This window comes from Cupressus sempervirens, chromosome 7 (genome assembly GCF_028749045.1).
Source record: "Cupressus sempervirens isolate cs-2001-9-10 chromosome 7, ASM2874904v1, whole genome shotgun sequence".
Classification (NCBI taxonomy): Eukaryota; Viridiplantae; Streptophyta; class Pinopsida; order Cupressales; family Cupressaceae; genus Cupressus; species Cupressus sempervirens.
In genome coordinates, this window is record NC_143124.1 from 56,945,838 (window position 1) to 56,968,265 (window position 22,428).

A 22,428-nucleotide genomic window follows, 5' to 3' on the forward strand; every position below is an offset into this window, starting at 1 on the left:
ATTTTGTTGTGAAGTATCAAAATAGGTAGACCTAATTTTTTTAGTCTAGTTTTTGTTCATTTTTCTAGGATTTCTAATTGGTTTGTTTGCCTGCATGAATTCTATCTATTGGACAAAAGCTAAATTGATATTAGAAAGTTAAAAAATTAATGTCAATGTTTTGTTCAATTATTTGTTGATTGTTAACTTAATTATATAAAACAATAATGTGAGGTAATTGAATATGATTGGATAGGAGTCAATATATTGCTAAAGTAATTTAATTATTCACTATGGTTATTTGAAGAATTGAAATTTTTTAATTTGATGAATGCATTAGCAAGAGAAAATTAAAAAATTGTCTATATGTTAGAAAAAGGGTATTTAATTCAAATTAAAGAAATCAAATCTAGCTTCTACAACTTGTAAGATTAATTAATTTTATTTTTTATGATAAAATATAGGCAAAATATAATACTCAAATAATTTTAAATTGTTTGAATAAAGAGGATGCCAATCAACATAATTTCTGTAAGATAATGAACAAAAATACTTGTTAAACTGTTCGAATAAAAGTTTAATATTGGATTTTTTTATAGCTTTTCTCAATAAAATTCACTAAAAACAAATCTAATATGTTTTGTATTAAATTATTTTTTTATATATAGACAACTTTGACATCTCAAATTGAATAATTGGACTGAACTAAAAATAACTAAACTAGATTTAAAATGTTAAGGTTCAAATTGTAGCTATAGAAAACAGTCATATTAGAAGTAAACAAATTATAGAGAGACTTTTATAAAAATAATTGATTCTTTATAATTAATAAATAAACTAATTTAAAACAAACAACTAAACTATTTCGTATGCAAAGGGTCATTTGATAGAACTGATTTGAAAAATGATTTTTTTTTTCTTCTAAATTGGTAGAATTTCCCATATGTTTCTTGGTAATGGTCATACTAAATTCTTTTCCAATGCACCAAATAATGTGCCACACATATCATCTTATTTTAATAATTTATATTTTTGCATGCTTGATATTTGATTCATACAGGTTAATTGCCTTTAGATTGATATTGTTCTTCTAATCATAGAAGGAATGATGCAAGGAGTGATAAAATTATATTTATGTTGTTAAGGTTAATTGTGCTTGATTCATGTATATTTTTCATCATCCTTGCATTTTCAAACAAATTTGAGATCAGCGGGCCTCAAATTAAAAGTAGAGAAAACTCATCGTTTGAAATGCTTAATACATCAAAATATGTAAATATTATATTTTTGTCTGAAATGGAAGGATATCAAGTCAGTAATGGAAACAAATGGGAGTAAGTGCAATCTCAGGCACCCTGAAAAAATAGGGGCCACCAAAACGGAAAGAATATAGGGAAGAAAAAATAATTCGAAAAAGAATCCTCTATTTACCATTTGTCTGGAGAAAGTGATCAAAGCAGTAAAGGGTTGCTGATAGAGAAGGTAGACCGTCTTTTGCGTGAGATCTGGAGAAGGATTCATCATTGCTCAACTTGGACAACGAAATCCCTAATGATTTGTTAGTGTGGATAGCTTTAAGATAAAGACTAAGAAGTTCAAGAAAATTATGGCAGTTAAAATGCAAATTGTTAATCTTCAGGCTTCAAATAATAACAAATAGATAACATGAGATAACATGTGTTTCTATGTGACTATTTTTGTACCTGCTGCTGAGTTCCCAAATCCTAAATTTGGCACACTGTACATCTTGCCCCTCAAACGACAGAATCTAACTCAAAAGAAACTGTTATTTTGCATAACTTAGCTCGTGTGCATTTAGCTTCACAAGGTGTTAATGGTAGGAATATACAATTTACACTACAGAAGGATGAACTACATATAAAGTACCTACACACAAAATCTCTTATTCAGTTTAATTAAAAGTCAAGGAATTTCTTCTACTACCCAATAAGGATAATGTTGGCCAGATATCTGGTAAAAAAAAAGTAATACAGGATTAACTATGGCTCTTCCTCTAGGAATTGAAATGAGGGACACCTCCATATTTGGGGTATTTGCTGAGGTGAAAATAGTGCTGTTAAACTACATATAAAAGAAATAAATAGATAGCTCTTTGTCTTTAACAATCCATTAAACTACTAAAGAGAAAGAATGCTTGTTTACCGTAAAAGAGAAGGAACGGTCACGAGGAAGCATGGAAACACTGCTCAATTGTTTGGCACCGAAATATGATTCCCACATATTCAATCCCAAGTGGGCAAAGAATGAAAACTGTATCACCTTTCTGCACTGTACTCCTGATTTGAGGCTATGGTAAATGCAGAGGCGTGTAGCTTTGAGTATGTCAAAAGACACTGCTCATTGTCTTCTGCTGCTTCATCCGCCCACATTGGAAGATAAAAATCAATATTATATCTATAGCGTGATATCATAATGAAATCCATCTATACAAATAATAGCCAATCTACCATAATTGTCAAAATTACAATGTATATCACAACAAATCTTATGATGGTAAAATAGTCCCAAAATATTTGTATCGTTGAAGTGCCTATTATTCGACACCACAACACCAAGGGTCATTGCGGATGAAGTAAAGGAAAATGCATCTCCTAGTAGCGCTGACAATTATATAGTATGTTTTTAGTGCTCTGACAAAAATATCGAGGTTTCCGGACTTAAAAGAAAAGGCATTTGAGACAAGAAGCTCTGATAAATTTCAAGGAAGCTAGATTTGAAGCTGAAAACCCCTCTTGTGTTTAATAATGTTTTAGACGAGGCTTACAGAATCTGGAAGCAGACTATTTCAGCAAAGCTTCCAGATAAAGCATATTGGTAAAATGTTTTAAATTATATATTTTTATGAAGAAAATATACTTTTCTCATTGCTCAAACCAATGAGAAATTAAAAAATTTATATTTTCCATTTATAATAAATAAATTTTAATAACAAAATTTCTAATTTTACTGCAATGAAATTTAATACTCAATTGTTATTGGTCATTGATTTCAGTCAAATTATTATTTTGAGCCTAAAGGATCCATAAGTGGCAGGAACTAATAATAGGTGAATGGAAAATTCACACTCCAAAGGTAAGATGACAAAGAGCTCAACACAAGGTTCTCAGCTTTGAAAGAGAAACATATAAATAGAATAGGCCTAGTCCACAAAAGAACAACTCCTTAAGTAATCAATTTTGTCGCCGAAGGCTGTGGTGGGTTCTCGTCATCCTTCCTTACATGTTTTGGCATAGAGTCTGCCTCTAGGCTGGGCAATGTCAACTAATCCACATGCTCTTCCTTCATATCATTTTATTCCGGCTGAAGCAAATTTGCCTAAGGATGAACAGGGAAATTCTTTGGAAGACGAAGGTGAGTCAATGGTGTTCAGAGCATTTGGTCACCATGTGGATGGTGGCATAGCCAAGTGTTATCTAATGTGAAGGGCCAACCTAGTGGTGAATTAGGATTGCTAGGTGGCATAATAGAACCTAGAGCTGATTGGGTCACTAGGGAGAGTGGTGACATGATGAGACTGAGAATGAGAAGTGTTTGAATGATAGTGGAGAGAGATTTGGCCTTGATATTAGTCTTGAGATAACGATCAACCAACCATTGGAAATAAAGGCATATGGGAGAACTCTAACCACCATATATCTATGTTACTAGAAATGAGAAATAAGAAATGAGAAATGAGAAACAAGAAATGAGAAATGAGGAATGATAAATGAAATGACAATGACAACTTGACAAGAAATTATAATTTTAAAGGTTGTGCTTAAGAAACTTACGTATGCATGTAAGTATGTGTAAGTTTGATTTCACATTGCACAATTGAATTTTAATAGCAATATTATAATTTTACTTATTGAAAAATATCTTTACTTATCAAATATATAGTATCATTATAAAAATAAAGATAAATAATATAATAGATCTCTATCACTTTAAAATATTTTATTTGAATTCTAGATATAAAACAATAGTTAGAAATTATTGTTTTACAAACTAAATCCAATAATTAAAACTATATTAGTTTATCAACTAAATATAATAATTATAAACTTATCTGATAAGATCTTTAATATAATAAACTCAGTAATAAAGAGAGAGTTGGACAGAAATAATAGATAAATATATCATTATCAATAATAAAGTCTTGGTTAAAAAGAGAAATATTTGCAAAGAGGAGATAAATAAACGAATAATATATTAGCATATGTGAATGATATTGTTGTTGTTTGAAAATGGTGGAGGGTTTTCAATTACCCCAATGAGAATATGGTACATCTAGGGGTAGCTAACTCCCATCTATAACATATCAATTCAGACACTAGGCCAACTATAAGGCTAGACCCTTCTTCTACTTCAGGCTTTGCTAAACCTAGGTGGGTGGACCTGAGATTCAATCGATACTGTACCAGTGCAAAAAACATATCCCTGAATCTATTAAGTAGATGAAAACCCTTATATCTCCTAATGGCTTCTAAAATGACATAGATCTACAACAACTAAATGCAAATCTATGAATCTCATAAGTTGAGTGAGGGTTAATTATTTTTAGCCCACTAAAAAACATGAAATACTAAATTTATTTGAATAAAATGATTTTGTGCAAATAACATTCATATCAATTTGCATTTGATTTAGTAATTAGTGCCTTATCCATTGAAACATGGAGTCATTACTAGTAGGATGACCTAACTTGCTCACATTACAATCAAGTTTATCAACTAAAATCCCCAAATCCCATACTTATACAATATCCCCTTCATACACCCAGAAACCCTATCAGAACGATGAAGCATTTACTTAACTGCTTTAGTCAAAAGCAACAAAGATATGGCATACAACTCATTCAAGCTGCCTTAAATCAAATGAACCTTATCCATTTAATCTCAAAGTTAATAGCACATGAAGAATTAGGAGACAAAATTAGAGAAATTAGATAATTCATGTAAATCCCCTTTTGTATTTATCCTTGGAAAGACCAAATACACAAACTGGTAACACTAAATAAAACTCTAGACAATTCACATAATCTAGCATCAATCTCCATTTATCTCAGAAATCAATACATGAGAATGAATTGAAAATCTGCACAGGTGTGGGTGTGTAGCCTTCACTACTAGAACTCAACTCAATAAACAGGAAGCTAAACCATCAACAACCTCTGGTTTCAATAGTAGAACTGAAACCCTGTTGGTTTTACCTAGATCAAACTGCAAATCCCCCAAATGAAAGAGAGAAAGAATGATATAGGATGAAGGAATTCCTGGATCTGATATGTGCTTGACATGTGTCCACTTGAAATTCAATCTCCTACAACTGAAAACGTCTTTCATCTTTCTACCATTTTGATATGATTTCATTTTCATCATTACCTTGTAACAAATTTGAAAATATCTTTTGTTCAATGATGAAAACTCTTTGAGTCACCAAAATGCTGGTGAAATCTTAGTTTTTACTTAATGAACGTGATCAAATTCAACCCAAACTCAGTTTTCACTACCTTTCAACCACATTTAGGTCATTACCTTATCAAAAATCACTTTTGAACTTCCTCAACTGAATACAATTGCAAGATAGGAATCTGGAAGAAAACCTCCTATAACTTGAACCAGCAGCGTTCTATGCAAAAATTGACCTCAAAATCGAAAAGTTTAGTTTCTCATTGCATATCTAGCCTTTCAAAAAAACCCTAAATCTCAGTTTGAAAAGATGTCCCTTTGGTATAGCTTCTATGTCTGTAACCTTTAAAATTAAAATTTGAAATTTTTTAATTTATCTAAAGTTAAAACTTTAGAGTAAATGCTCTTTTGATTTTAAAGATTGATCGTGCATTTTTTGAGAAATAATTAAAAATATTAAACTTTTTATGATTTGAAATTTTCTCTTTTCCTCTAACTTTGGGTCAACCCTCCATTGACTGACTACTACATGGCAGTATTTGATTTTCTCATCTCATCGCCACATCATCTGTCATATCAGCGCCACTTGGGACCCATGCCACATGTGGCCATCCCGCAATCTTGCATTATTTATCCTGTGAACACTTTGGAAATGCAGGTTTGCGTTGATCGTTGGATCGTAACATGTGTCATGATCCTGTGCATTATGTTGATCTACTCATTTGGTACCATCTCATCGCGTGCGAGACCCGCTGTGCCACATGGTAGTCACCCGCAATCCCTCAATTGTTAACCTTGGTGCATCTTCTTTTTGCAGACATGCACCGGTGGTCGATCTGTACACGTGTCAAAATCTCATGAAATGTCACCACATTAGCACATTTATTTCTTCAATTAAAATTTTGTTTATCTCACCCTCCAACTAACCTTCCACGTTGAGCCCACCTAAGACCCACATGCATGCTACAGTCTTTCAAAAGGCCTCTTTCTCAATACATTACACATTGCGCACGAGATATTATTTAAAGACTTAAAAAGTCTTGCCACAGGTAATGTGGGATAAAGGTTTTAACCTCTTCCCTGCCTGTTCACATGGTTGGCTTCCATTTACATCATGGTTGCTCCATTTTTATTTAAAAAGAAAACACAGATCTCCATTTGTGTGGGACTCTTTGTTTAACATGGGTGCAAGGTACTTCTTCTTCAAATGTCGTAGGGTGTTTCTTTAAGTGCTGGAGACTTAATCTCCCCTGCTTCTAATTTCAACGCCTCTCTTTCCTAGCATCTGATGTATTGCTCTGTTTTATTAAATAGTTTATTTTCCTCATGCTGCATGTGGGGTGGCTTCTTCGTGTATGTCGTGGATTTTCTTATGTCTCATGTGGGCATCAGTTCTCTTTTTTATGGATGTTCTGCTACCTTGTTGCCTCCACTAACCATGTGGGTATCCTTTGCTAATGGCGTTGACTGCTCTATGAAATTCCAACTTGATTTTCTTGGTGTGAATCTCTAGCTGGCTCTTCTTCATCACTTGGCATATGCTTTGATATGATTCTTCTTAGCGTGAGTTTTCCTCTTTACATTGCGTGGATTTGCTTGGTGTTAGGGTTCATCTAGCTTTTGCAAAATTGGGTAGGTCTTCAAGTTGGAACATCTTTCATCCTTGTACAATGTAGCCAAAACCCTTGAACATTGAGGACTAGCAACAACAAGAATAGAACATGTCACAACAACACTAAGTGCTTGTTGTTGTGCCTTCTCATCTATGTGCTTGTCCCCAATTTGTTGTTTCTCCATCTGTGATGTTTCATAATAGCGTAGTGCAACTTCTAGCAATCTACATTTCATGTCCCAAATGCATGCATAACAAACCTCATATTCCAAATTCAGTGCTTCATCATGGCTATTGCTTACCAAAAATGAAGCTTTTTTTTAATAAATATTTCTACATTAACAACATCATCATCCTCAAGGTATAATCAAGCAATCTGAACACACTTTGATAACTTGTATGTGTCATCAAAATCCCTAATTCTGGAATCTAGGTCAATCCCACTCAGCATCTAAGCAACTTTTGACCATTGATGTTCATCCTCATATAGTTCTGCAAGTTTTTCCTTGATTATGGATACCCGTTCTTCAAAAGAAACAACTCTGGTCTGAAACTGAGCTAGAGCATAATGGGCAATCTCTTTGTGACTATTTTGAAAATTCACTAAAGATAAGCTTCATTTCTTTGGGGTTTATTCTTTGGAGAAGATAAGGTAAGATATCCTAATCTTGAGGCACCCAGATGAGGATCTCCAGAAACAACATGTTAAATTTTTGAGATGACTTTCTTTATCTAAAAAAGGAATCAATGAACTTGCTTAACTCCATTTTGATGCTTGCTAGATTGGGAGTTTTTTTAGAGATTTTAAAACTCTTCATGACATTTCTCATCAACACTATATTATCTTCCTTCGAATATAGGGATGTGTTAACCTTCTCATTCTCTTTAGTGCCATGCCTAAGAACCTCATCATGCCTTATAGATTTGATGAAATTAGTCGGGCCCCAAAGTGGGTCTAACTAAAAAAAATATCATTTTCAACAATTTATCATCTCAAATTGATCTAGTCATCATTTGATATTGACTGGATTCAAAATCAAGCACTTCTATGTCATTAATAACTCATTTTATCACTTTCTTGCAACTTGTCAATTTTGTGTCATGAGGTTCATTGACTGGCCTTAAAAACTGACTAGAACACTTGATCGGGCTCTAAAAACTGGCACACTAATTCTTTATTCTACATACTCTTAAGCTGCTGAATCTTGTCTCATGAAAAATTCTCAATCAAAAGATATTGACTTTCAAAGTTGACCCTTCAGAACTACCTGCATGTAAACATGTCAGAAAACACTAAATTGGGTTCAGATTTGGCTTTGAAAACTGAGCAAACTAACATTTGGGGGCGCAAAAAATGGGGCATTGGTTCTCTATCATGAGGGCAATATGGATCTATGGTTTGGGCTCGTGATGAATAACTGGGCGCAAATGGCAAGCAGTCAAAGTGGGCTACTCGAAATTTTGAACATTTTGCATCAGCATGACAACAGATAACTGACCAACTTTGAGGGATTCAAAACCTAGTCAAACATACCCAAAATGACTCAAAATATGAAAGATAGGTCCGTAGGTATGGACACTAGACATTCCCAAAGTGGCAATTCACAAAACATTTTTAGGTGTGAGATATTTAGATGCAAACATAGCCTCCTATAACTATTTGACACTTGGGGTAAAATACAGATTTGGCAAATGCTCCAAACAGGACTACACGAAATGGCTCAGAATCTCAATTTTTCATCATCAAACACATAGACACACTGAATTTAGGTTGTTAGAAACATTAAAAATATTAGGGGCTTGAAAGGTATAGTCAAGTACAGCCAGGTACATATGCATTTATGGGGCTTGATTTCACTCAAAATTTCAAAAAGATGCTCAAACTGAGAACACAATTTTGAGTGCTAATAGTGGCTCTATTTGCGGATGCATGCCCCTTGTGGGGATGCATTCCCCTTGTGGGCATGGCAAGATTTCAAATCTCTGGGAGAAGCAGACCACACACTTGAACTTCAAAAACTCTCTCGAACAACTTTATTGAAAATAGGAAAACTACCACTAAGCTTATGTACACACGATGGCCCCAGGCCACCGAACCTCAAAAAAACCCTTTACCTCTATCATAAACCTAATTCTCATCTGAACATGCATGAGGTAAACTAAAAATACTTCTCCTATCAGTTTCACCAATTAGATCAGCATCCTGAAACACAACACTTAGTAAAACTGAATCTTCATTCTTACTTCCATAATGCATATAAAAACTTGCTTCATTCTCAACTATTTGCTCATTATGAAAATACTGATTAGCATTCTCAAACATATTAGACTAAAACTTAAACTCTTCTTTATTAGACAAATCATGTGTGCTATCATTCTCGAATATGAAGGCTTCATATTCAACATAGGGAAAAGGATCACACATACCTTCAAATTGTATATCCTTATGCATAACTAGATGATAACCATATGAACACTCTGACTTGTACTCAAACATGTCATCAATATCATAGTCTAAAACTAATCCATTATCTTCAAATAGTTCTTCACAATCAACAAACAAATTAGTCTTCACATCAGAAAATTCATCATAAAAAACATTACAAGCTGGACGCTGATTTTCAATAATATCTTCATCAAACACCTTGTTATCATAATCAGATGCAACATAATCATCAGTTTCACTATCAAACTCAGAAGAAGAACATTTTGATCTCTTACAGAAGTAAGACAAGGTATCATCATCAAACTCATTCTCAACTAAATTTGAATTGTCCATGTCTTCTTCAAACAATGGGTTGATTACTCCATGCAATGACCCTCTTTGAACATTTTGACAAAAAATGGGCTGATCATCATCAGGATTCCCATCATATAAAGCATTAGTATATACTTTAAAACTATTACCCATTTCATCTTCATGGAGAGTTTCAGCATGTGAAGAAAAATCAAAACCATATGAAGACTCAACATCCACTCCATCAATGAGACATGTAGAATATAGATAAAAGTTACTTTTGTTGTCTTCATGTAGGTGATTCAAATGTCTTGCAAGAAAATCATCATTTATTTTACTAATAGGTGTTGATGTATTAATCTTAGGATCACTCATATACTGATCATCACTACACTCATTCTCAAGACATTCATCTACACAATTAGGTAATTTGTCCTTATAAACAATTTCTTTATCCTCGTATTGTGGAAAAAACTCTTCACAACTTTCAACATCTAGCTGATTTGTATAATTCTGAAATGAAACTTCACTTTTAGATTTAGAAATAGAACTCATACCTTTACTGACATGAGAATACTCACTCTCGTCATTGCTTTCTTCTTTCCAATTTGCATATGATTCACATGAGGATGAACATGTACTAGCACTGTCCTCTTCTTGACTTGAGCAACCACTCTCTTCATTGTCTTCACATGATGCCTCTTCATAATACAATGGATCAGCAACTTCATTATCACTTGAAAGATGACTTTTAGCTTCATCATACTCACATTGATATGACTGTCTTTCAAATTAAAATTTAATAACGTTCTCAACATGATGCAGTCTATGAAGAAGATAAATCATTTCTTGCCTATCTGACTGATCAAGTGAATCCATTTTACCATCTATTGCTGAAACATTAAAAACATGTGAACCTTTTTCTTTTAACTGTGACTGAGATAAGTGTGATTCATATTCTCCATCTTGTATTATCTCTTGATGACATATCAGATCAGCAACATCAATTTCGTGATCAGAGAGATAACTTCCAGCCTTCTCACTTACATAAGATTGAGATTTAGATGCAACATCCTCAAAATTTGAAGCATGAGTTACATCATCACACATATAACTATCATGAGAAGAACTTGCTACTGTAACTAATGTTTGATCCGTAAAATCAACATAATGCTAAACCTGATCAAAGTCTAAAATATTACTCACTATTGTAGCATCATGAACATATGTGTTTCTATTTGTAATTGGACTAACCTTCCTTAAACACACTTTCTGATTTAAATTATCAATCTGAATAAAACCTACAACAGGGGTGTTGATATGCTTGTTTGAAACTAAAGCATCAATACTACATTCATCCTTTCTTTCATAACCATTATACCGGCAATCATGCATAGAAAAATGATCTCTAGTCAATTCATATTTTAAATTATTTTCAATATCCCTAGTAGTCCTAAAAGCCTGATATAATTTTTGTGGTTCTTTATCCTTAGTAAATAATTCATTTTCTTATCAAATGCATCAAAGTAAACAGCCAAACACATTTGATCACCGAGTTTATAACTCTCATGGATTTGATTCAAAACTCTTGCAAATCTGATGTTAAATTGAGGGACAAGTTCATCACTCTAAATATGAATATTCAAGAACTTGTCATAAGAATCATATATGCTTACCCATTCTCCAAATTGCTACATGAAGGCGGAATGCAATTGACTCCAAGATGAAATAGAATGTGCTAGTAGAAAAGAAAACTAGTCTTTAGCATCACCTTCTAAGGTCTGAACAAATAGTTTCATGTGAACATCCTCATGAGAAATCTCATAGTCACCCATCATATCACTGAACAATTCAATATGATGACTAGCTGAAGTAAGATGGTTCCCATTAAACTTAGGAAAACTTTTTCTAACATCACTAGGAATGACATTTGAGAAACCACGAATACCATTAAAATATAATGGCATGTACCGCTTGGTAGAAATAGATCTAGGAATAATACTAATAGGTTGCATACTAGGTGAAAGGAAACTCAACATTCTTCAAAGATACAAAATTCATTCACACTAATTCTGATTTTTATTTTGCAACAAATCTAGACCCTTCTACCAATGAATCATTTCAAACTATACACTTCACAACTCTAAAAAAAAAACACAACTAAAACTCGATCAAATGAAGTGCATAAGACCTTTCAAACTATTCTCATCCTCTTAGAGTTGGAAATACCACTTGATGGAGAACACAAATGTAGAACTCACTTTCATGGAAAAGGAATCACATAAAAATATAAAATACCTTTTAGTGTTGTTACACGAAACCTTGATCTGCTGATTGGCTTGGTGCTAATCTCACTTCTCACACTACTGATCATATGCTTTGTAGAGTCACCATCTCCTTGAGGAGAACTAAATGAGATCATAGCTGTGATTCATTTTTATCATTCCAAAATCTTATGACAATAGATCAAACAACACTTGTACACTTATTGGTCAAAAACTTATATAGATCTCTCTTTTTGTTCAAAGTTTTGACACAACTTTTAGATCTGCCTATTTCAATTGAAAACTCTTGAAAACATTTATACATAACCGATCTACACTAGTTTAGAGATCCTTTAGAGTGTCGCCACTCACAATTGTGAGAAAGATTTTAAAACATAATTCATAACATGACAAGTCTAAACTAGATTATCAATTTGTAGAACTTTGAAAATCTTTAAACACTTAAAAGAGAGTAATCACTTTTAAAATAATTCTAACTTTGAATTACAACAGCACCTTGAAAAACAAGAACCAACTGAATTTATTGAAGATAGAACTTAGTGACAACAATCTGCATTCAATCCTTCAAAATTACTGCTGCAAATGGATAAAACTTCACTAGGGTGCATGATTTGGAGTAAGAAAACTACAAAGAACATCAAAGAACTTACTATTGAAACTTTTTAATGCACTTCTCCTGCTGTATTGAATCTGTTCTTTTCAAATTCTCAAGGTTTGTCAACCATTCAGATTCAATACATCCCTAGTATAGTCACCATTTTGTTGGTGTTTAAAAATGCTAGAGGGTTTTCAATTACCCAAATGAGAATATGGTACATCTAGCGGCAGCTAACTCCCATATTTAACATATCAATTCAGACACAAGGCCAACTATAAGGCTAGACCCTTCTTCTACTTCAGGCTTTACTAAACCCAGGCGAGTGGACCTGAGATTTAATCGATACGGTACTAGTGCAAAAAACATATCCCTGAATCTATTAAGCAGATGAAAACCCTTATATCTCCTAATGTCTTATGAAATGACACAAATATACAGTAGCTAAATGCAAATTTATGAATCTCATAAGTTGAGTGAGGCTTAATTCTTTTTAGCCCACTACATAACATGAAATACTAAATTTATTTGAATAAAATGATTTTGTGCAAATAACATTCATATCAGTTTGTATCTAATTTAGTGATCAGTGCCTTATCCATTGAAACATGGAGTCATTACCAGCAAGATGACCTAACTTGTTTGCATTACAATCAAGTTTATCAACTAAAATCCCCAAATCCCATACTTATACAATATCTCCTTCATACACCCAGAAACCCTATCAGAACAATGAAGCATTTACTTAACTGTTTAAGTTAAAAGCAACAAAGATCTGACATACAACTCATCCAAGCTACCTTAAATCAAATGACCCTTATCCATTTAATCTCAAAGTTAATAGCACATGAAGAATTAGGAGACAAAATTAGAGAATTTAGATAATTCATGTAAATCCCCTTTTGTATTTATCCTTGGAAAGACAAAATACACAAACTGGTAAACACTAAATGAAACTCTAGACAATTCACATATTCCAGCATCAATCTCCATTTATCTTAGAAAATAATACATGAGAATGAAATGAAATTTTTTACAAGTGTGGGTGTGTGGCCTTCACTGCTAGAGCTCAACTCAATAAATAGGAAGCAAAACCATCAACAACCCCTGGTTTCAACAGTAGAACTGAACCCTGTTGGTATTACCCAGAGAAAATTGCCAACCCTCCAAATGAAAGAGAGAAAGAATGATATAGGATGAAGGAATTCCCAGATCTGATATGTGCCTAACATGTGTCCACTTGAAATTCAATCTCCTACAACTGAAAACCTCTTTCATCTTTCTACCATTTTGATCTGATTTCGTTTTCATCATTACCTTGTAACAAATTTGAAAATATCTTGTATTCAATGATGAAAACTCTTTGAGTCACCAAAATGTTGGTGAAATCTCAGTTTTTATTGAATGAATGTGAACAAATTTGACCCAAACTGAGTTTTCACTACCTTTCAACCACATTCGGGTCATTACCTTATCGAAAATTAGTTTTGAACTTCCTCAACTGAATATAGTTGCAAGATAGAAATCTGGAAGAAAACCTCCTATAGCTCGAACCAGTGGAATTTTGTGTAAAAATTGACCTCAGAATTAGAAAGTTCAATTTCTCCAGGTTTCGGTGATATATAATATAGTATATCTAGCCTTCCAAAAACCCCCTAAATCTTAGTTTGAAAAAATGTCCCTCTAGTATAGCTTCTATGTCTGCAACCTTTAAAATTAAAATTTGAAAATTTTAAATTTATCTAAAATTAAAACTTTAGAATAAATGCTCTTTTGATTTTAAAGATTGATTGTGCATTTTTTGAGATAAAATTTAAAATAATAAACTTTTTATGTTTTGAAATTTTCTCTTTTCCTCTGACTTTGGGTCAACCCTCTATTGACTGACTACCACATGGTAGTATTTGATTTTCTTGTCTCATCCCTACATCATCTGTCATATCAGTGCCACTTAGGACTCACGCCACATGTCACCATCCCACAATGATACATTATTTATCTTGTGAGCACTTTGGAAATGCAGGTTTGCATTGATCGTTGGATTGTAACACATGTCACGATCCTATGTATCATGTTGATTTGCTCATTTGGTACCATCTCATCGTGTGCAAGACCCACTATGCCACATTTTAGTCACTTGCATTCCCACAATTGTTAACCTTTGCGCATCTTCTTTTTGCAAGCATACACCAGTGGTTGATCTGTACACATGTCAGAATCTCGTGTAATGTCGCCACATCAGCACATTTATCTCTTCGATTAAATTTTTTTTTGTCTCACCCAAAAACTGACCTTCCACTTTGAGCACACTCGGGACCCACACGCATGCTACAACCTTTCAAAAGGCCTCTTTCTCAATACATTACACATTGCACACAAGATATTATTTAAAGACTTAAATTTTTTTGGCATAGGTAATGTGGGATAAAGGTTTTTACCTCTTCCCCACTTGCTCGCATGGTCAGCTTCCATTTACATCATGGTTGCTCCATTTTTATTTAGAAAGAAAACATGGATCTCCATTTGTGTGGGACTCTTTGTTTATCATGGGCGCAAGGTACTTCTTCAAATGTCGCAGGGTGTTTCTTTAAGTGCTAGAGACTTAATCTCCCCTACTTCTAATTTCAACACCCTTCTTTCCTAGCAACTAGTGACTTGCTCTATTTTGTTAAATAGTTTATTTGCTTCATGCCAGGTGTGGGGTGGCTTCTTCACTTATGGCATGGATTTTCTTATGTCTTATGTGGGTGTGAGTTCCCTTTTTTATGGACTTCTTGCTACCTTGTTGCGTCTGCTAACCACATGGGTATCCTTTGCTAATGGCATTGACTACTCCGTGGACTTGCGGCTTGATTTGCTTGGCGTAAGTCTCCAATTGGCTCTTCTTGACCACTTGGCATATGCTTTGATATGGCACTTCTTAGTGCAATTTTTCCTCTTTACATTGTGTGGATTTACTTGGCATCAAGGTTCATCTACGTTTTGCAAAATTGGATAGGTCTTCAAGTTGGAACATCTTTCATCCTTGTACAATGTAGTGAGAACCTGTGAACATTGAGGACTAGTAGCAGCAAGAATCGAACACTTCATAGCAACACTAAGTGCTTGTTGTTGTGCCTCCTCATCTATGTGCTTGTCCCCAATTTGGTATTTTTCCATATGTGATATTTCATAATAGCGTAGTGTAGCTTCTAGCAATCTATGTTTCATGTCCCAAATGCGTGCATAAAAAACCTTATATTCAAAATTCAATGCTTCATCATGGCTATTGCTTACCAAAAATGAAGCTTTTTTTGAATAAATATTTCTACATTAACAACATCATCATCCTCAAGGTATAATCAAGCAATCTGAACAAACTTTGATAACTTGTATGTGTCAGCAAAATCCCTAATTCTAGAATCTAGGTCAATCTCACTCAGCATCTATGTAGCTTTTGACCATTGATGTTCATTGTCATATAGTTCTACAAGCTTTTTCCTGATTATGGATACCTGTTCTTCAAAAGAAACAACTTTGGTCTGAAATTGAGCTAGAGCATAATGTGCAATCTCTTTGTGACTTTTTTGAAAATTCACTAAAGATAAGCTTCATTTCTTTGGGGTTTATTCTCTAGAGAAGAAAAGGTAAGATATCCTAATCTCGAGGTACCCAAATGAGGATCTCCAGAAACAACATGTTAAATTTTTGAGATGACTTTCTTTATCTAAAAAAAGAATCAATGAACTTGCTTAACTCCATTTTGATGCCTGCTAGATTGGGAGTTTCTTTAGAGATTTTAAAACTCTTCATGAAATTTCATATGAACACTATATTATCTTCCTTTGAATATAGGGATGTGTTAATCTTGTCATTCTCTTCAGTGCCATGCCTAAGAACCTCATCTTGCCTTATAGATCTGATGAAATTAGTTGGGCCCCAAAGTGGGTCCGACTACAAAAAAATTTATTTTCAACAACTGATCATCTCAAGTTGATCTACTCATCATCTGATACAGACTGGATTCAAAATCAAGCACTTCTCTACCATTAAGAACTCATTTTCACTTTCCTGCAACTTGTCAATTTTGCATCAGGAGGTCCGTTGACTGGCCTTAAAAATTGACCAGAACACCTGATCGGGCTCTGAAATCTGGCACAGTGATTCCCTATTCTACATACTCTTACCCTGCCAAATCTCATCTCATGAAGAATTCTCAGTCAAAAGATATTGACTTTCAAAGTTGACCCTTTAGAACTACTTGCATGTAAACATGTCAAAAAACACTAAAATGGGTTCAGATTTGGCTTTGAAAATTGGGCAAGCTGACATTCGAGGGCACGAAAACTAGGGCATTAGTTCTTTGTCATGAGGACAATATGGATTTGTGGTTTGGTCTCATGAGAAATAATTGGGTGCAAATGGAAAGTAGTCAAAGTGGGCTACTTAGAATTTTTAACATTTTGCAGTAGCATGACAACAGATAACTGACCAACTTTGAGGGATTCAAAACCTATTCAAACGGACTTGAAATGACTCAAAATCTGAAACATAGGTTCTTAGATATGGATAGTATAAATTCCCAAAGTGGCATGTCACAAAACATTTTGGGGTGCATGAGATATTCAAATGAAAACATAGCCTCCTGTCACTGTTTGACACTTAGGGTTAAAATATAGATTTGGAAAATGCTCAAAATAGGACTACACAAAATGGATCAAAATCTCAATTTTTCATCATGAAACATATAGACACACTAAAGACAGGGTGTTAGAAACATTAAACACCTTAGGGGCCTCAAAGGTACAATTAGGTACAACTAGGTACATATGCATTTATGGGGCTTGATTTGACTCAAAATTTCAAAAAGATGCTCAAACTAAGAATGCAATTTTGAGCGCCAACAGATATATTAGAAAATGTTATTGGTATGTTAAAAATGAGAATATAATGCAACAAATCCTTCACAAATCTTCATCAATCTACAAAACTAAATGCCCAATGAGTTAATACTCCTCTATAATAAAAGAACCAATGCTCAATAAATATGTAGAGGTATATGTTCCAGATAAACATTGTTGGTAAATAGATTTATCACTGTGATAGTTACTTCTAAAACTGATGCTGTGATCAGTGGCAACTCTACCAATAGTTGGAGAGATTGAAACTAATCATTATCATATTAAAATCTTCCTCTATGCTTGAGAGGTGCAACTCCCTCATATGATGGGTGTATTTTTCCTTTTTAATAAAATGTATTCAAACTTAAAAGTTAAAGAAAAAGCTACTGACGACAAATGCACCAAATTTGTTAGAATAATTTAGAATAATTAAGAGGGCAGGTGAATCAGTTATTCAAGGTCCAATATGTCCAATTCAAACTTTTAGCAAAACTATAGTAGGCCCATACATGCTACTATTCATCTAAGTCTTTATCTTTTGTCCTAGTAGGTTAGTGTAAATAAATATGCTATAGAATCAACACATAACACAAAGATTTATGTTAAAACCCAAATTGCAAAAACCACCAGTAACATGCTACCTTCCTTTCTCACCCTTTTGAAGTGATGGCCTATTTAAAACCTACCCTATTAAAGGCTACAACACATTGTTAAATGTGGCCCTGTTAAAGGATTTCAACACCCTATTAGGAGTGTACCTTGTTAGAGGACTTAAGAACATTCAACTTGGAATGTTACCTTGTTAAAGGATTTACAAAAGGCTATTAAGCCCACCAAATTCCATAGGACTTTTAATCACCTTTTCAAATGCTTCACCACCTAGTTTTTAAGCTAACCTATCAATATAGGATTTCAATATCTAATACTATGGTAAGAAAGTATTGGAAAGCTTTGACCTAGTACTACTTGCAACTCAAACCTTGCAGATCTTAGATCACACTTCAAGTCCTCAACATTCCTTGGCTTTCCTTGCTTGCAATTCTAATAGCTTGTCCACCCTTCAAGATCTGTCTCCTTGAGTCTTTTTCTTGTTATGCTAATGCATTCATCTCCTTGTGGTCACTTGACCAAATTAGAGTCTCTATGCTTTGTTCTCTATGTCTTTTCTTTGACACTTCTCACTAGTCTTCTCTTGGCTTCCACATTCTTCTCATACATTGATCTCTAACTTGTAACTCCTTATAAAGAACTTCTTTTCTTCATTTCTTGTTCAATTCTTCTTGCTCTTAACTTGAATTTTCTTTGAGAGAAAATGATATTACTTACCCTCCAAATTTTTTCTTCTAGAAACATCATGAGAAATCCATCTGTAATCACCTAGAATTAGTTATCAAAAAACTCTGTGACACCAACTCATCATCCTTATCACCCAACTAGTTCACAAAATTCAATGTAACAAACTTATCATCTCTGATCTAGTGAATCTTTAACTTTTCAAATAATACAACAACTTGGGACTATTGAAATATTAGTGCTTGGCACATACTGTGTTACTCGGCATCAACTATGTTTTTATTGATGCTCGACACCTGAACAATTTTGCTCGATGTCCACTATATTTCTCAGATGCCCGGCACTTGAAGACTTGCTACTCAGTACCCAAAGGTTACTTAGCACACACTAAATTTTGCATTTTCTCGATTTCAACTAAGAATTTTCTCAGCTTGAACTAGCTTGCTTGGCACTCATGGATGAACTTAATTAAGCTTTGCAATTGACCTTGTTACAACTTACACTTCTAATGTATCTAAGCATGTCCATCCTCTGTATCTTAGAATATGTCATCAATACACTATTTCATCAATGTCTTAGTTGATCCTTATACTTCATTACAACAACATAACTTCCACCTTTTGTCTAGGTGTTGTAGTTACCTCTTATTGATTAACACCTCCTTATCAATCAACTAAATGATAGTACTTGGATCATTTAAGTAGTTGTCATTCCTACAAATAGAAAGTTTGACATAAATGAAAAAAAAAATTATTGAAAACATTCTTTACTAGTTTCAATCAATGATCTTTTCAATCATTTCCAACAATCTCCCTCTTTGGCATTGATGGAAAACCAAACTGTTCAATTGATTAAGCTGATCAAGCTTAGTTAATCAAGCTTAGTTACCACCAAACTTGTATGCCAAACAAAAAACTTGCTATCCTTACATATCCATTCCATTTCTCCCTCTTTGCATCATATCTCCCTCTTTTGCTGATAGAAGTTGATTCCTCTATTTTGCTTCTCCTGCTATTTCCTTTCTTTGTTTGTCTAATCTTTCTCTTCTACTATAACTCTGTCTGTGTTAATGAATTCTACTATTTTCTCCCTCCAATCCTTTTTAGCTATTGTTGATCAGTTTCTCATCTTTCCCTCTGATCCTCTATTGATCAATTTCTCATAAATCTCCCTCTTTAACATTGATGCCAAAGATGTAGCATCTTGAATATGTTTGATGTGAACTTTATATCTACATTTTTCCCTTTGTCGCCATGCTTGTGATTGATCTAGCTTGGGTTAGGGGCTTTACCCCTAGCTTACCTCTAAGATACTCATAAGCATCCTTAGGTAATGGTTTAGTGAAGATGTCTGCAATCTGTTCCTTTGTGTGAATGTATTTCATCTTTACTTGCTTGTCTTCTACCAACTCTCTAAGATAGTGATACTTGATTGCAATATGATTGGTTTTTGCATGCATTACTAGATTCTTGGATATGTTTATAGCACTTGTGTTATCACAATACAATATTATTGGCTTGGTTATATCTCCTTCTTCATTCCCTTTAATAGATGTTTAAGCCATACAATGTTTGTGCAATTAATGGTAGCTACTACATATTCTGCTTCAATTATGGACTATGATGTGTATGTTTGTTTCTTACTGGTCCAAGTGACTAGTCTCTTTCCTAAGAGGAGTGCTCCTCTACTGGTGCTTTTTCTATCATCAATGTTTCCTCCCCAATCTACATCAATGTAGGCATTCAACTCAAACTTATCACTCCTTTTGTAGTATAAACCAAAATCATTTGTCCCTTTAAGATATCTCATTATCCTTTTCACTACCATGAGATGATTTTCTCTAGGGTTAGCAGAGAATCTTGCAACTATTCCAACTACTAATGCTATATCTGGTATGCTATGTACAACATATTGTAACTTTCTAATCATGGATCTATACATTGTCTAGTTGACTTCAGTAGATTCATTATTCTTCGATAGCTTGTCTCCAATTGCCATTGGTGTGCTGATAGGTTTGGAATCCTCTAGGCCAAATGCCTTGAGTATCTCTTTGATATATTTTGATTGGGTCAAAACTATACCATGTTTTAGTTGATGTACTTGCTATCCAACAAAGAACTTTATTTCTCCAAACATTGACATCTTAAATTCATGTTTCATCTTGTCAGCGATATCTTTGCTAAGTACTTCTTTTCTTTCAAATATTATATCATCCACAAAGATGGTTGATATAAGGATGTCCTTACCTTCTTCTGATTTGATGTATATGTTGCTGTTGAAATTAGTTCTTCTAAAGCCTATCTGCATTAGATACTTGTGAAGCCTCTCATACCGAGCTCTAGGAGCTTGCTTCAACCCATATAGAGCTTTGTGCAGCTTGCAAACTTTGTCTTTGTTGTTTTCATCAACAAACCCTTTTGGTTGCTCTATTTAGACTTCCTCTTCTAGTATACCATTTTAGAAATGTAGACTTTACATCCATTTGGTGGACTTTGAAACCTTTATAAGCAACATATGCAAGTAAGGTCCTTTCTCCTTCCATTCTTGCTACAGGGGAAAAATTTTCTCCACAATCAAGTCCTTCTTGTGCATACTCTTTTTAGACTAATCTTGCCTTGTTCCTTGTGATCTCACCATTTTCATCTTTCTTGTTTCTAAACACCCGCTTGGTTCCAATCACATTCTTATCTATTGGTGTTGGAACTAAGGTCCATGTCTTGCTTTTCTCAATTTTCTCTATCACTTCTTTCATTGCATTGTACTAATCATCATCTTATAGATCTTCACTTACTATTCTAGATTCCATTTTGCTGAGATGACATGTCTCACTTCTAAGTCTATTCCTTGTCATTGGTCTAGTCTCTTTGTTTCCAATGATTTGTTCTGCAAGATGGTGTCTTCTCACATATCTTGCCAATATTGGTTCTCTCCTTATTTCCATGTTTGTCCTTGCAACATCTAAATCACCATGCATATCTCTATTAGATAACTCTTCATCTCTTTCATGTGTGTTGTTCTTAGAATCTGAATGTGCATTTTCTATATTTTGCAACTCGATAGATACTCAAGTTTGTTGTTAATTTTCATTTTGATTTGCAACATCACCTTCATTAGGCATACCTTCATAGAAGTATACAAAGGACTTGTATTCCTCTATTTTCTTGATAAATTCAACATTTTGAACTTCTACAAGCTTAGCAAATATTACATTTACACTTTCTATAACTTTTTTATTGTTAACATTTAAGCACTTATGAGCTTTTCTTCTAGTGGAATATCCAAAAAATATGCCTTCATCACTTTCAACATCAAACTTTCCATTCCTAGACTCTTTAATTATATAGCACTTACATCCAAATATTTTGAAATGTTTAACATTAGGTGAATGACCATACCATAGCTCAAAAGGTTTTGTCTGAGTACCTTTCTTAATTTGAACTCTATTGAGTGTATAGACTGTAGTACTTACAACTTCTCTCTAGTAGTTGAGTGCAACATTCTTTTCCATCATCAAAGTTCTAACATGGTCAATCATTGATCTATTTCTTCTTTCGGCTATACCATTTTGTGGTGGAGTCCTAGGTGCTGATGTCTACCTTTTGATTCCTCTATCATTGCAGAATTCTTCAAATTCCC

The 22,428-nt window shown here is 33.8% G+C and overlaps 1 pseudogene; it reads right to left on the reverse strand.

Annotated features, from left to right (window-relative positions):
• Nucleotides 1-2,780: 2,780 nt before the first annotated feature.
• The window catches only part of LOC149545460 (COP9 signalosome complex subunit 4-like), a 35,338-nt pseudogene continuing 15,690 nt past the window's right edge, over nt 2,781-22,428 (reverse strand).